General features: G+C 36.2%; 1 pseudogene; it reads left to right on the top strand.

Annotated features, from left to right (window-relative positions):
• Window positions 1-15,560: 15,560 nt before the first annotated feature.
• LOC143387190 (dual specificity protein phosphatase CDC14B pseudogene) lies at window positions 15,561-16,969 on the top strand (annotated as a pseudogene).
• The last annotated feature ends 497 nt before the right edge of the window (window positions 16,970-17,466 follow it).

The raw sequence follows: 17,466 nt of genomic DNA, 5'->3' as shown, positions 1-17,466 counted from the left end.
CCTGCAAATACATCATATCTGTAAAGTAGTGAAAAGCCATTTTATTCAGTAATAAGTGGAGAAGGAAAAAACTGACATTTAGTTTACTATATTTCCTCCCCACACTTTAAAGGTAGAAAAAATTGCATTGCACTATTCGAAAAAAAAATCATGTATGAAGAAAGAGCTTCTGTGGAATGTCCATCGATACTTCTGCTCAATTTGGCCTCAAGGAAGTTGCCTGCTTAGTCTCCTTTGTTGTCTTTCCAGGTGACAGAGCATGGAGTTTATGGAAATTGTGTAGTGTCAGAGATACTAATATAAAATGGAAATAAATGCTTTATTTATAATAATTTGTACCTAAGAAGATTTCAATTTCTTTGTTTACTTCAAGTTATTCTTAAGGTATTTCTGTGATTTCTACCAGCATTTCGAAGATAAATGGTAAACTTAGAAATGAATATAAACCCACAAAATGAACACAGTGCAAACTCAGAGCATTATACCCAAATACTGTAATTACAAGTTGTCAAGAACTAGTCAAATACAACTGAGGCAAAAACTAGAATATAATCAAGAATCATGAGTTAGCAAATTTAATCTTTAAAATACATAAATAAGCATAAAGATTGTAAGAAATATGAGGCCACCTCTTTATTCATATTACAGGAAAGAAAATGGAAAAAAAAATTGGAGGGAAGAATCCCAGAAATTCTACAAGACTAGGTGGGATTTTCATACTCAGTCACAATGCCATTTATTCTCCTAACCCCAACCTTGAATTGAGTTACTCTTCAGAGTCACACAAGCAGTAGACCCTATTATCTCTAAAACTGAATTTGCAAGCTCTCCATAGCATATTAAGAGAGAGGAAGTACATTATTTATATTGACTCCTGTCTTAAGGGAGCAGAATGAATTAGCTGAACCATCTTGGGCAAATGTGTTTTTATTTTTCACTAAACTTCAATGACCCTCTGCTGTTGACAAGGCACACCTGGGATTTCAGTTCTTCCATCGACCGGGTGAGTGATCTGTTTACAATCATGGACACACTATTATATATTCCTAAACCTGAGCATCCTCGACCACATACAAAGGAAAAAGGGGTATAATGTGTACCTAAGAGAATTTCAATGATAATCAAAAGCAAATATTTTATTAACTATTAGAAAATGGGTGAAGAGCAGGATTCTGGGTTGACTTTCCTCAATTCTTATCTAGGCTGCATAGCTTACAAGTTGTAGAAGCCATGGGCTAGTTATTTAATCTCTCTGTTCCTCCGTTTCCTTAACAGTAAATGAGGATAATAATAGTTCTTCCCTCACAGGGTTGTCTTTGGGATTAAAAGAGTTTATTTAGGTGAAGAGTTTAGGTTTGGCATATGGTAAGTGTTATGTGAGCATTTACTGTAATTGTAAATATGATGTTGAGTAATCTCACAATGTCCTTCCTTATACACAACATAAATATTTAAGCACATATTCTGGTTGGTGGGAAAAGAACTTAAATAACATGATTTGCCATAGCAAGGCTGAAAATATTCTCCCAAAAGCTAAGACAATCATCAAAAATTTCTCTAGCCTTTTATCACCTAAAACTGTCAATTTATTATGTTACAGATGCCCCATGATGATACTTTACTTAAAATTAGACATAAATAGCAGGAAAAATTGGTAGAGTAGAGAAAAGGGAACTGAAAGAAAGAGGAGGGGAGGGAAAGGGGAAATGCTGGGTACTGAATTAGAGCAAATTATATTCCATGCTTTTTAAATTGTGTCAAAATGAATCCTAATGTTATGTATAACTAAAAGGAATACAAATTATTTTTTATTTTAAAGATATACACAAATATGTCTTATCTGTCCTAATTGCCTGCATAGTGCTATAGAACAGAATACTTATTTATCAATTATTATCTATCACAGAAGATCTGATGTAAAAAATATATACTATTTTCAACACTAAAGTTGGGAAAATAAAAATCTTAAAAATAAAATGCTTCATTATGTCAAATACTTTTCAAATTGTCTGTAATATATATAGTCCTCTTAATGAATGGTATTTGTTAACCATTTATGATATATGTATTCATATATATATATATATATATATATATATATATATGTGTGTGTGTGTGTGTGTGTGTGTGTGTGTGTGTGTGTACACACACATACAAAGAACACATTCCAAGACCTCAAGGGCGTGCTGAAATCATGTTTTTTTTTCCTATACATGCATACCTACTCATGATAAAGTTATAGACAACAGAAAGATATTAACAATAATAATATAAAAGAACAATTATAACAATATAGTATAATAAAAGCTATGTGAATGTTCTGTCTCAAATTATTATGTAGTTCATACCCTTATTATGGTGATGATTTTATGAAATTACACTTTAAAAAAGCACTTTGCTTTTCTTTCACATACCCAAATTTCACTACATTTTAGTGAAACTAAAACGTTTTAGTTTTAGTTACTAATTACTACATTTTTGTTTTGCAGTCATTATTAAGTAAAATAGTGTTACTTGAACACAAGCAATAAAATAACACAAAAAGTAATATGATAACTTAGATGGTTACTAAATGCCTAATGGGTATGTAGTGTATACAGCATGGATACACTGAATAAAGGGATTATCCGTATCTGAGATGGATATTTCATCCTGTTACTCAGAATGGCATGTATTTTGAAACTTAAGAATTTTTAATTTCTGGAAATTTTAATTTAATATTTCTAAACCATAGTTAACCACAGGCAACCAAAAGTGAAACCATGACAAGGGGCAGATTCCTGTACACGTTTAGAGTAAAGATTTAGACAGAAAGACATCTCAACAAAATCAAGAAAGCTGGCTGGCTGGAAAGATGATAAATAAATAAGTAATACAGAAAGTAGTTGAGAATTCTGGATTGATGTTCATTTTTACCTTAAGAATTTTTTTTCAGGAGTTTGAACAGAAGACCCAGGGAAAACTAAAAATTTATCCAGAAATTAACTTTTGATGGAATGAGCAGCAATAGCCTTGTGAGAGAAAAAAAAAAAAACATAAAAGAAAAAATAGGTCAAGTGATTTCAAGGAGGTCTGTAATCATTTTCTTCCACAGAAAGGGTAAATTGAAAAGAAATAAGCTGTTTAGATTTTAAAAAGAAAATAATTGCATATGGATATTTTCATACATATTTACAATGTTATGTGAATTCACAAACAACAAATCCATTTCACACATATGAAGTATGAAATATGAAATGGCAGTGTGTCATTTAATTCATCAACATATGTATGTATGGCCAGGAGGATCATTTTATAAGACCACTTTAGCAGAAAATATGGTAACTTCTAACACAATGTATTCATATAATATTTATCTAACCATGGGCTACCTTACAAGAAAGACAAGCTCTTCTTCCTTTGGAGTTCATCATAAAACCCAATGACATATAAAATCAGGAAATGACTGGATTACGTTGCTTTAGGCCATGAATCTGTGATATCATAATGCATACAGTGTATAGTTTTTGAAGTAGACATCCACTCTAAACATCCTCCATAATCTCATTTTCACTGAATCAACCAATGTAATTGTTTTGACCATAATAATCAAGTCACAAATAGATGAACTTTATGGTTTAAAGATTTGGCTCTATATTATACAATAATTGATTATGCCAGTTAACACAAAACAATCTACCTTCAAGTGGTAAATTATAGAATGAATTATCAAAATAAATTTGTTTTCATAATGTGGAATAACCACATATAAAGGGAATTTCATATATACCCTAATCACATATAGACAGGGGACAGCACTGTTTTTCAAATATTAATGTGATCTAATTTCTCCAGTAAGTGGGCTATAGATGGATTTTCAAAATAATGGTGGATGTTTTGCTGAACAGATACACAGATTTCATGAAGAATCAAATACTAAAATTTAAAAGTTTCTTATTCATTTTGCTGGGACCATATGTCAATTGGTAATCCTCTTATAATTTTTAATTCCACTAAAATTACTATGCAATGCTTGTTGTATTCATTATTTTTCAAGGTAGAACAGTAATGCATAGGGCCAGTTTACAGAGTATGTCAGGAACTCAATAAATTGATCTCAATCAAATCATTTCACATTTCAAGTCTGTGATTGTTTCCTGAAAAAAGAAAGGGGAGACTAGACCAAAGATCTACAAATCTGAAGTCTAGTTTCTGAGATGGAATGAGATAATAGTTTTTGAGTTTTTAACTCTCAAGTTTGTCATGCTATTCCAAGCTGCTCAAAATGTACTTATGTTGTAGGAGATGATGTCATAACATATGGTACTGGGGAAAAGAACATGAAATGTCACAAGACTGATTTACTCTATCCACACATACATACATTTCCCCACCTCCACCAGTGCCTTCAATTAATAATTTGACATATCACCTGCTGAAGTGGCCCAAGCCTACAATCCCAGAGACTCAGGAGCCTGAGACAGGAGGATCAAGAGTTCAAAGACAGCCTAACCAACAGTGAGGTACTAAGCAACTCAGTGAGATCCTCTCTGTAAATAAAATACAAAATAGGGCTGAGGATGTGGTTCAGTGGTCAAGTGCCCCTGAGTTCAATCCCTGGTAACCCCTGCCAAAAAAAAAAATGACATATTATATAATGCCATTTTCTCAAAAATAGATTTCACCATCAAGTTTTTCTTTCATGCTGAAATTCATTGATGGTGGTTCAAAATCATTTCTAACCAAGGGGAGAACTGAGTCAGAAGGAAATAATCTCCACTATTTTCTCTACAAACACACCCGCACACACATACACATGTGCACATTCAAATGCGTGCACACACACACACACACACACACACACACACACACACACACTCCTAAGGTGCAGATATGTCCTCTCCCCATTACTCTTCTGGTATTACATTTTTCTAAATTTAACTTTATTTTAGTAACCAGATTCAGATTTTATGGGAAAAAAAGGCAGTCCTTAAGAAAGTTGGAAAATCTTGAATCTCTTTATTTCTTCATAAATAAAAAATTATGGATTTTGGAAAGCTGGGATCCACTGTTCCCAGGAACCTGTGCCCAGTTGTTTTACATATATGACTGGAAATGTGCAGTTCAAGTGTGAACACAAAACATCATCACAAAATAACAGCATCATTCTCAGTCTCCAAGTCTCTAGGGAAACAATAATAAAAGACAGAATATAGAAGTGATTGAATCTATTTTTCCTATAATATATACAACATGTATTTACTGAAATGAATAGGTATTTATTTCCCTTTCTCCTTTAAGCATTTCTCAAACATATTTTATACAAATAGATTTGATTTCTTCATATATCTGTTGATATTTTGTCCATAAAATAAATTGAGGGCGGGGTTCTAATACCAGGTCTACTAAAAATAAGTCTTTTTCACGAATATGCAACAATTACCACTATACTCCCTCTCTACCCATATTCTTCTAACTAGATATCTGTATTAAATGCAAATGATATTTTTGAAGGTCAAAGTTATTTGTAGAATTAGTAATCTGAATACTTACCCTTATCCAGCCTCAGGTTGCCTTTTGTCACATTTGGTAATGTCATTCATTACTCTCAAATCTTATAGAACTCACATGTAGAGAGTTAGCACTATGTAGAGAGGTAGCACTATTAGGTTTTCAAATATCAATGTAACTTAATTTCTCCAATAAATTTTATATATATATATATAAAGGTGGATGGAAAGTTGACAGAGCTGACATGAAGCTCTCATTAAGAATCTAATGCTTTCCCTTCTCTGCACCGGCTTATTATCATCCAAACATGTGTTTGGCTGTTTTTGGGAAACACAGGCTTAGAGTCAAATCCTCCATAATTGACTGCTTAAGAATGTTTTCTATTGAATCATTGACCTTGGTGGTGTGTCACAGCTTGAGAGAGTGATCCAAAAAACTCCTGAGCCACCACTGAAAGATCATAAGAATATTTGCCATTCATGTCTGTGCTTAGAACGGTATTTGATGAATACAAAGTCTTTAAAGATTGTTGGATACATTTACTATTCAGAGTCAAACTGATTTTTTTTTTGCATTTTTATCCAATACTCTGAGGGAAAGTTATTTTTACACTCACAGACATTTAACTGAGTTGAATGTACTGTATATGTTATTTTCCAGATATAGTAAATGCTGAGGTCTGCTCTTTTATTTTTATTTTTTTTAAGAAAACAGCTTTCATCTTAGGAATTTGGCTATGTAACATTCTTAGCATAAAGCAAAACATTCTGAAGGATGTACTCATCTTTGATTTTAAAGCCCTTAGAAAAGAGACTTTTTCAAAGGTGAAAATATATACCATTGAAGTGGGCTTATTTTTAAAAATAGTTATTTTCCACCATATTCCCCCTGTGTTTCTTTTGAACAATGCATATATTTTTCAGGACCAGCTGAAGAATCATAGGATATAAATCTAAAATACATCTTGTAGAATCTCTATTCCAAGCACTTCTTCTGATGTAGTGTGGTTGAGCATAGTCTCTGTCCATAAAATGAGTTTTTCTCTTCACTAGTCCTAAGATTTGAGTGTGTCCCCCAAAGGTTCATGTGCTGGAAGAATGGTACCCAGTGTAGCAATGCTGAGAGGTGGTGGAACCTTTAAGTGGCGTGGCATGGTGGAAGGTAATTATGCCATAGGGAGTCCAGCTATGAATGTATTAACATCTTATGGGAGTTCTAGTTCTTAAGGGACTAGATTAGCACTGAGACAGTGAGTTGTAATGAAGCAAAGGAACATTGTGTGTTCTGTTCCTTTTCTATGCAGTCATTTCCTTTCCACTTTTATGCCATGTTGTAACAGACAGGGATCCCTTATCAGAAGGTTAACCAGATGAGGCCACCCAATCTTGGATTTCTAGCCTCCAAGACTGAACTCAATAAACCCTTTTCCTTTGTAAAGTATTCAGCATCCGGCAATCTGTCTTTAGCAAAATAAACTAATACAATTAGTAACTGAGCATGGGGAGCAAGCAAACAAAAATTATGAAGAGCAATTAAGTTTATACCATAGCTTTTAGCAATTTCAGACTTCATTGCATCATCACTAATAACAGAGTAGGCATCTTAATTGCACCTTTCTTTGTTACCTCTGTAAACTGAGCTGCTGTGGGTCATCATCCCACCAATTCACAGTAACTTGTGCTCTAGAACACAGAATAAGATAAGCGGATGCTATAGCAAGGGGTATGAAAACTAAGAAATAAAAGAATTATTTTAATGTGAGGGGATAGAGGCTGTAATGTGGGAATGGGAAACATATCAGATTAATATTTTGTTCCCATTCCTTTAGAGCTATCAAGAAATCATCATGTGTATTTTATTCATTTTGTGTGGGATTATTTCTTGGTGTTTAACTTTTTAAAATTAAAAAGTAAAAACTGTGTATAATTATTGTACAATTTTTATATATATACATACTGTGAAGTGGAGAAATCAAGCAAGTTAACATGGGCATTAATTTACATATTTAAATTTTCATGGCAAGAACAATCTACTCTTAGCAACTTTTAAGTGAACATTGTATTGTTATTAACAATGGCTATCAGGATGTACAAAAAATCTCCTAAATTTATTCATACTAAATACAATTGTATGTCCTTTGACCATTTCCCCACTCCCTCACCTTACCTACTTCTTGATTTAATACTAATAGCTTCTCCACATTCAGCTGTTAGCACACATAGACGGACAACTCCTGGCCAGATTCTTGATAGTCATTGATGGAGCTATTATAAATACCTTAAACAAACAAACACACACACACACACACACACACAGAGTTATGTGGCAAGAATTTCCATCTTGGTATTTATAAAGCTATCTTTAGAAATAATTGCTGACTAGTTTGCCTGGAGAAGTAACATAAAAACTTTTATTAATTTGTTCATCCATTGGTTCTGATGACGTAGGCTGATGACATATGCTGGTTACTTGAGTTCAGAAGCAGCCATATTGCTGGATGGCTCACTTTCTCACTATGGTTTATATTTTATCTTACCAGTAGCATCAACTCCATTTGACTCTTGCCTTATACATCTTTCCCACTGTCAATAGTTCTTTCTCTCTCGCCCTCTTTTCCAGCCTTCCACCTGAGTATCTTGCTCTCAGCATCAGGTGGCAAATCCTGTTTTCTATTTCTTTAACTAAATACATTGTTTGAAATCTCTATATCTGAGAAGGATTTAGGAATATGCTTGCCCTAGTAAAATGAATAGAAAACCATCTCTAATTCTTAACTCCCTCCATGGACAGGCTGCAGTAGAAGACAACTCCCAATGTGCTCATTTGTCAATTCATGAACACCTTTGATGTGCCACTCTGAAGAACCATCAGATGACAGACAGAATTGCAAACAGGAAACACTGTACTTGCCAACAATTACTAGTGCTATTCAGATATATTCTGACACATCATTTTTATAACTCTTCAGTGAGAACAGTACAAATCCCAAAATAGTGACTGTTAATATTTAATGGACTGTTTTCTTAATTTTTTGTACCAAGAGGCACTTCAGGAACAAAAGAAACTAAAAACTTACTGTACTAATAGAACATGATTTGGCTCTAATTACTATTCACAGTATTAAAATCAATGACCAGTTATTGAGATGCTATAGAGAATATGGAAATATATGCAACTTTCTTTCAGAAGGATGCTAATCTAATGACCTGCTGACCTCAGAGCAACTGCTGAACTTTGAGACAGATGTAGAGCCCATGTCTCCTCAGCACATGCCTCAGCATGGCGAGGAGACTGTCAGGATTAATGCTGACACCCCACCTCCGCCCACTCTGCCTTTCATCACCTAAGCTCTCAGCCAGAAAGTGGTGACAGAGGCGGCCAGCGTTGTATGTCAACAGATTATCAGGATGGTTAGTAATATTCCCTTGCTAGGAACCTTTTTAAATCCATGCATTGGCAATCCTAATGCTCTGTTGATTTTTTTTACTTGCTGATAAGGCTTTTAATGGCCAAATCCCAGTATATTTTTAGATCTTTTGTCACCATGGGTCTCCTGTCACTCACTGAGGTTGAAATCAGCAGGCTATTAGTTTGCCCAGGGTATAATCTCGAGTCCTATGGAACAAGGGCTTGCAGCAAGTAGGCCTCCTGATTGTGGAATTTACTTTTGATTTTTATTCATTGAGCACTGTCATTTCAGCCTTTTAAACCAAAGTGAAAACATATCTGTCTGGCGCTAGGTTGGAAATCGCTTAAGGAAAACGTATTTTAAAGAATCCTGAATTTTTTTTATTCTATATATGTATATATAATTTATATATTTTATCATATATATGTTTGCTTAACACATTAAAAATACATTTTGAATATTTTTAAAATCGCTGGTTCATTCTGTTTTTTCCCCTAGAACAGGTAGTTAGAATCTCTTCCAATTAGATTTTGGCACCTCCTTAAGATAGAAGGAAACAAATTGTGACATGGGAGAACTCCATGAACTGAATGGGAAAAAAATCTCCAGCACACCAAGAATATTGAGCCAATGTCCTTTAAAAGATAAATATGAAAACGAATCTTGGTCACCACTGAAATGTTGATTAACTAGGGGTTTCTTGTTAATAGAACAAAATCTGGATCTACAATCTCTAATTTTTAACTGTGGATCCCTATTGCTGAAGCCAGGGAATGTAACGGGAGTAGAAGGAAGCAGAGAAAAGGAACTGGAAGGTTTCACTGGAGTAGTTTATTAAAGATGGAGCAACTATAAACACCAAGGCAGACGACAGGAAATGTGCAGGAGACAGTCCATCATGGAAAGTAAACACACTGTGAGCTTGGACTAGGAGATGTATGCATGTCAAAACGCAGTTTTGTGAGCATGGAAAAGAAGACATCCGTGTACTATCACAGTTTCTTAGAAAATACGTTTTTAGACTTTTAAATTACAAAATATCAAACTGTAGAAAATAAAAGGTAACAGTGTTTAAAGGTAACTCAGCTAAGAGCGTTTAGTGGAAAATTTAAATTGGCCCACCACAGAATAGTGGATAACAGTGGGGAGACATGGAAGAGACACAGAGGTCATAATGTTGAAATGCTGTGAACAAAACACATGGAGAATGACGTGTTAATGTGCAATATGATAAGGTCCTTGAAGAAATAAGTCAGAGGAAAGAAAGCCTTTTAAAAGAAAGCCAGAGCATGATCTAAGGAGAGTCGTCATCAAATGTGATAAGCATTATACCCTAAAAATTCCTGGAAAAAAAATATGACATAGATAACCTAAAGCACATCATCTCATCACATTTTTTTTCTTGGTTGTAAAAATATAAACTCTGCTTCACTAAATCTTAGCTACTCTTATAACACTGAACTTGTTTCACAATAGCTGGCTACTTTCAAGAATTAATTATAACAAATTTCTTCAAAACTAGAGACAAAAAGAATGAAAAACATTGTACTAACCCTGACACCTAGAAATGTGTGGAGCATACAGTAAGTATTCAATGAATAAAAATGGAGCAGTTTTAGTAGTGGGGATAGTAGGATCCATCAAATATGCTCACCAGGGATTCCACTCTCTCCACTTCCTTCACATCAGTTTCAAAGGGATAAAATGTTATGTGAGTTTGGAATGCTACAAAACCCACAACACAGCCGTGCCTCAACATTTTTCTCCAAACCTTAGAAGTAGGAATTTCCTAGATTATTTTTCCCCCTAACAGACTCTGTTGCACTTTCTGTCACTTCCAAAATAATAAAACTGCACTTAATAAAGATAATTTTGATATTGTCAAAGCTTAAATTCATTTTTTAATTGATTCTCATTCACCCGCAGTTGTTCACAAAGTAGATTATGATTACACAAAGAAAATCCTTTTAACGGCCACATACTATTTTGTCTCCAATCTCCCTTTACACTTCCTCAATATCTTGTTTGGTACTATTAGTAGAAAGAAGTAGTTACAAGGAAAATACTGAGGACATAACCAGAAAGTGGGGAGACAAAATATATCATGTTAAACATGTATTGTTTTTGCATACCATTTTTATGTGTCTTCATAAATAATCCACTATCTATATATTAACCACTTTATCCTATGCTGTATGAAATGTGTACAAACAAAATTCATAGACATGCCACTGCAAACTTGAAATCTAATTATAAGATAAGTATATACTCATGGAATAACATTACCAAGTAAATATTTTGATGCTTAAATGTTCAACCAACAAATAGTGTGCTTCTCTATTTAAATAGTGTATAATCAGACATCATGAAGGTGTGTTTATCAGTGGGCCTCTTGGGTAATGTGAAATTTGATTCTGAATTTTCTAGAAAATGGTGTAAAAAGATTAAGATGAATGAAGACTTTCCACTGAAGAGAACAGCAGACACAAAGAAATCACTAGCACAGAAATTTAAAAGTAGAAGCATATTGATCTAACATTGCTCTGGGTCCACTGAATATTTCTGAATAAGATTTTTCAGTATGTTAAATTTAACCTGATTGAATATCTTGAGTCCCATCCCATTGAATCACTCTAAATGAAGAATTTGCTTTTTAATGAGCCATTTGCATTTAATCTTAAATTTGGAATTCAGCATCTTTAACTTGGTTATTTCCATTGGAATAGGTTCTTTCAAGGTATTATGCTTATCCTGTAGTAAAGACACAGATTCCTCAAAATATATTTCAAGTGTAAAAGATGAGAGAAATACTTATTTATAGAGAAACCTGGAAAATACAGTACTTACAATAGCAAACTAAGAGTTGTATAATAAAAATTTCAGAAATGTTATCACTAAACCATTTACAGCAGCCCCAGAGGGCTATTTTTAAAAATAAGACAGAAACAGAAATTTTAGAAAAGTGATTCACAAGACTGAAGCTATTGATAGAGAAAAGCTAAAGGACTGAGGAACACATGAGTCAGAAGCAAATTTAGGAGGAGCACGTCAAAGAATGTTTTAAAAAAATCATCTTTTGAGGAGAACTGCAATCCATTCTAGCTAAAACAGGCAAAAGGTGTAGAAGAAAGTGCATTTACATAAAATTAAACTTAAATTAACAAGAATCCTTGATAATTTTTAAAACTGTGTGCCTCTTCTTTATTAAGGATAGCTTTATTGAGATGTCATTTATATATAATAAAATTTGCCCTTTCAAATGGTATAATTCAATTTTTTTTGCATATTCATGGTGTTAGCAACAATCTTTAGTATCTAATTTTAGATCATTTTTATCATCCCCAAAAGAAATCTTATACCCATTAGCAGTCACTCCCTATTTTCTCTCAATTCCCAATGCCTAGGCCTAGGAATCCATTAATCTACTTTCAGTTTCTCTGGAGTTCCATATTTTGGATATTCCATATAACTAGAATCACAAAACATGCTATTTCTTGTAACTAGCTTTTTAATTTTTTTTCATTTAATTTGTTTTCAAGGTTTATCCATCTTGTTGCATACATTGGTACTTCCCCCCTCCATTTTTTAAAAACAAATAACATTCCATTGTGTGGATACACCTCATTTTGTTTGTTTATCAAATGATTAATTGATGAACATTTGACTTGTTCCCATTTTTGCATTATCAGAAAGATGTTATAAACATTAGAGTACAAGTTTTTGTGTGGACATGTTTTCATTTATCTTGGGTTCATCCCTGACAGTAGAATTGTCCTGCTTCTTAAATGATAGGAAAATAAATAGAATCATAACTTTTTATATTCATTACAAAAAAAAAACAAAGCAAAATGAAATTTTAGATATAGTTTGTGGTTAGGACCAAGTTCTCTCAGTGCTCTGTCTTTCTAATGTTAAAATAAATGGGTATTCTGAATTATAATGTTCAGGTGCTATAGGAGATTTACATAGTCAAAAAGATTTTAGATTATTTGTTTACTACATTATACTTATAAAGCAGAAAATTAGAACAATAGTCTTTTAAAATTTGCAACAATAAGGTTTGAAGCAAAAAGTAATTATTATCAGCCTAATTAAAAATATAATCAAGGACAAGGACAGTAGCTGAGTGGTAGAGTACTTGCCTGGCATTCATGAGGCCTTAGGTTCCATCTATAGGACCACAAAATAAATAAATAAGTAAATAAATAAATTATATTATTACATTATCAGAGCTTATAATTTTTCTTTAAAATGGAGACCATATTGATAATATTTTTAATGAAAAACTCACTTACAGATTAAATTATTCTTCTGATATTTACATAAAGTTAGATTGACATAATTGTACTCATGCAACAAGTTAAAACTGGTATTTATTCTATGCTGCCAGTATCTAACCCTAAGTAGATACAATCTGATGATTTCAAAGTGTTCCAAGCAAGATGAATGAGGGTTAATGTGTTTCACATTACCACAGGTGTTTCTGGATCAAATTTCTCAAAATACAATATTATCAAGTGATTTACAGAATGAAGCATGAAGCGCTTGTTTATTCAGTTTATATGCTACAGAAAAAGAAACTTTCTAGTCAAGTTATGCTCAGTTGTGATACCAGAATGACATACTTCTTAGAACTATAAATTATAACCAGAGATATGAAAAACTGTGCTCTCTATATATGTAATAAGAATGGTAATGCATTCCACTGTTACAAACAAACACATTAATTAATTAATTAATTTAATTAAACAAAACATATTAATTCAATAGAAAAAGAAATAAAGAATCATAAATTACTCTAGAGCACTTTGGAGGGCATCACACATTTATTTTTTAAGTGATTTGCTTGTTTGCTTTATGACCAAAAAAAAGGTTAAACTGAATCCCTTGTTTTGTTTATTTGAAACAGCCTCGCTGGTTGATGCTCCCTATCTGTAGAAGGCATGTGGAAGGTAGAGATTCTGTAGGCTCCACCTGGATCAGCCCACAACTTCCAGTGTGACTTGACAGGAAGTGCAATTTCGCAATGCCTCTTTCCTTTAAACTTCTTTACCTGTTTTCAATTTCCATCAGTGGTTTTCAACTTTGGTTTCCCACAGAATCACCTAGAAAGCTATGAAACTATGGATTTCTGGGTCTCATCTGCAAACATTCCTATTTCATTGGTCTAAAGTGTGACCTGGCCATCAGGATTTTCAAATATCACCCAGGTGATCTCATTGCAAAAAAAAAAAAAAAAAAAAAAAATCACTGCCCAGGTTATTCCTAGCTACATGCTAAATTTCTCCACCTTAAAAGCCAAATGTACTAAACAGAGTCACTATGAATTTTTATAACAAATCCATGATCTTGCAAAGGGCTATCAATACTGCTAGACCACACTACTCTAATTTTCTATTTGACTCTCTTGTTATTTTTAAAGTTTCTCTGTCTGATTCTAAACTTAAGATCCAGGATATGTTGATACACATTTTTACTCTTTAATCTGAGAAAAAAAATCATCAGAAATTTTATCTTTCTGCTAACAAATATTAATTGCTACAATATCTACACATTGTTTTCTTTTCTTTCTGTAATAATAATGGGAAAGTGATTCCTCCTCTACAGAAAGGCATTCAGGTGCTTTCAAAGTATTCATCCAAACCCATCCCAACTCCTCCCCTGGAGGAGTTTACAAAAACATACACTCTAAATTATTCCCTTTGTGTACCCAGGCACTACGTGTAAATTAGATTCCTCCCTAATAGTTTAATAAACTTACTCAGTGCTCTCTCTAGTAACATTCTTTATCTTTCCTCTTCTTATTTGATTGGGTGATCATTTCTAACCTCATACTCCTTGAATTCTCAACAATGTTGAGAATACATGATTTCCTTCAAAGATCCCCTTCTCTTGGCTTCTAAGAGACTATGATCTACTGTTTTACCTTATTTCTTTACAGCCTTTCTCTTTCTCCAAGCTCATACTTCTCTACCAAACCTTTGCTTATTGGAGGAACTCAAAATCGAAACATAAGCAAACTTCTCTTTTGACTCTACTATTTCCTTAAGCAATCACATTATTCCCACAAATTCGGAAATAACTCCAAAATTTATACATCTGAATCAGGCTATCCTCTTCTAATAATTTTTTTTTTTTAATTTCACCTTTGAATACCTGTGGTTTTAAGATCTGGAAAGAATCTGGATTTTACTCTTCTTGCAAGGTAAAAACTTCACAGTTTCAGGGATGCAACTGTGGTTAAAATTCTTCCTCAAAAATTCATGTTGAGGTCCCCGGGAGCCGCGGCCCGCTGTGCTTGGACGCCTCGGCAGCAGCGTCCGCAGCCGCAGTGGGCGCGCGGTGACCCGGGCAGCCCCAGCCGCCGGCGGCAGCGCGGTCGCCTCGGTGCTACCGCGGGCTGCGGACACCAGGGGGCGGGCGGGGGCCGGCGGCAGAGGCGCTGCGGGAGGGCTGCGGCGCGGGTCCCGCGGCGGCCGGTGGGGGAGCGCGCGCTGGTTGCTGGGCGGCCGCCTCTCGCGGACACGGCCGGCGCTCCACGTGCCCGCTGCGCCGCTGCGCGCCCGGCCCCCCCCCCCAGCGCCCGCTCCGGGCCGGCGGGGGCCTCGGCGGCGCGCGCGGGGCCATGGTCGTGGCCCCCTGACGGGCCGCGGCCGCCTCCATGAAGCGGAAGAGCGAGCGGCGGCCGAGCTGGGCCGCCGCGCCCCCCTGTTCGCGGCGCTGCTCGTCGACCTCGCCTAGCGTGAAGAAGAGCCGGAGCTCCACGTCGCAGGACCTGCACCGCCTGGACCTCCAGGATGACCTGTACCTGGACATCACTGCTTCTACGCAGATTTCGGACCACTCAATCTGGCAATGGTTTACAGATATTGTTCCAAGATAAATAAGAAACTCAAGTCCATTACAATGATAAGGAAGAAAATTATTCATTTTACTGGCTCTGATCAGAGAAAACAAGCTAATGCTTTCCTTGTTGGATGTTATATGGTTATATATTTGGGGAGAACTCCTGAAGATGCCTATAGAATATTAATCTTTGGCGATACATCCTATATCCCTTTCAGAGATGCTGCCTATGGAAGCTGCAATTTCTACATTACTGTTCTCGGCTGTTTTCATGCAGTGAAGAAGGCAATGCAGTATGGCTTCTTAAATTTCAACACATTTGACCTTGAGGAGTATGAACACTACGAAAGAGCAGAAAATGGAGATTTAAACTGGATAATACCAGACCGCTTCGTTGCCTTCTGTGGACCTCACGCAAGATCCAGACTTGAAAGTGGTTACCATCAACATTCTCCTGATACTTACATTCCATATTTTAAGACTCACAATGTCACTACCATTATTCGTCTGAATAAAAGGATGTATGATGCCAAGCGCTTCACGGATGCTGGGTTTGATCATCACGATCTTTTCTTTGCGGACGGCAGCACCCCAACCGATGCCATTGTCAAAGAGTTTCTGGATATTTGTGAGAATGCCGAGGGTGCCATTGCTGTGCACTGTAAAGCCGGCCTCGGTCGCACAGGCACTCTGATAGCCTGCTACATCATGAAGCACTACAGGATGACAGCCGCCTAGACCAATGCGTGGGTCCGCATCTGTAGACCCGGCTCTGTGATCGGGCCCCAGCAGCAGTTCTTGGTCATGAAACAAGCCAGCCTCTGGATAGAAGGGGACTACTTTCGGCAAAAGTTAAGGGGGCAGGAGAACGGAGCACATCGGACAGCGGCTGCCTTCTCCAGACTCCTCTCGGGTGTTGATGACATTTCAATAAATGGTGTGGAGAATCAGGACAAGCAGGAACCTGAACCGTACAGCGATGACGAGGAAATCAGTGGAGTGACACAAGGTGACAGACTCCGGGCCCTGAAAAGCAGAAGACAATCAAAAACTAACACTATCCCGCTCACAGTAATTCTCCAGTCCAGTGTTCAGAGCTGTAGAACACCTGAACCTGAAATTTCTGGCAGTGCAGGCATTACTAAAAGAACCACCAGATCTGCTGCGAGGAAAGGCAGTTTTAAAAGTCCCTCTCTGACAAGGACTAAAACAGTCTTGCGTTAAGTTAAAAACCTGTGACCAGAAGTGCCGGAGACTCTGGGAACACAAAACTCCGACAAGATGTAGCACAATTTCTTTGAGCACAAAACAAACTGCAGACGCCTTAGCCGCTTCTCCGCTCATTCGGAGAAGGAAAGACCCACCGGCGTCTGGTGCCACTGAGCCCAGGGTGCGGGCGGCGGCACGAAGGGCTTGGCTCTCCTTTCTCTAGCATTGTCTCGAGTTAAGCCACAGAACACTGTTGTAACCCCAGCTCAGGTGTTAGTCACTGCCTCTGCCGTCCAGAGAGCTGCCCGGTGTGTGTGACCTGTGTCCCCGTGACTGCAGTCCCCTTGGCTGCTGGCCTTCAGGAGAGTGGAGCATCTCTTGGTCTTCTCCTGCCCCGCGGCCCTGCAGACGCCTTTGTGGTCCTTTCCACACGGGATACTGTTCAGTTCCCCGTCCTCCCTTTTCTCTTTGACATACTGTTGTGACGTTCCCTCTGTGAAGTACCCAAGCTG

The sequence above is a fragment of the Callospermophilus lateralis genome, unplaced genomic scaffold, assembly GCF_048772815.1.
Source record: "Callospermophilus lateralis isolate mCalLat2 unplaced genomic scaffold, mCalLat2.hap1 Scaffold_121, whole genome shotgun sequence".
NCBI classification, from domain to species: Eukaryota; Metazoa; Chordata; class Mammalia; order Rodentia; family Sciuridae; genus Callospermophilus; species Callospermophilus lateralis.
The sequence above is the reverse complement of the archived record's forward strand: the minus strand, read 5'-3'. Positions and strand labels throughout refer to the sequence as shown.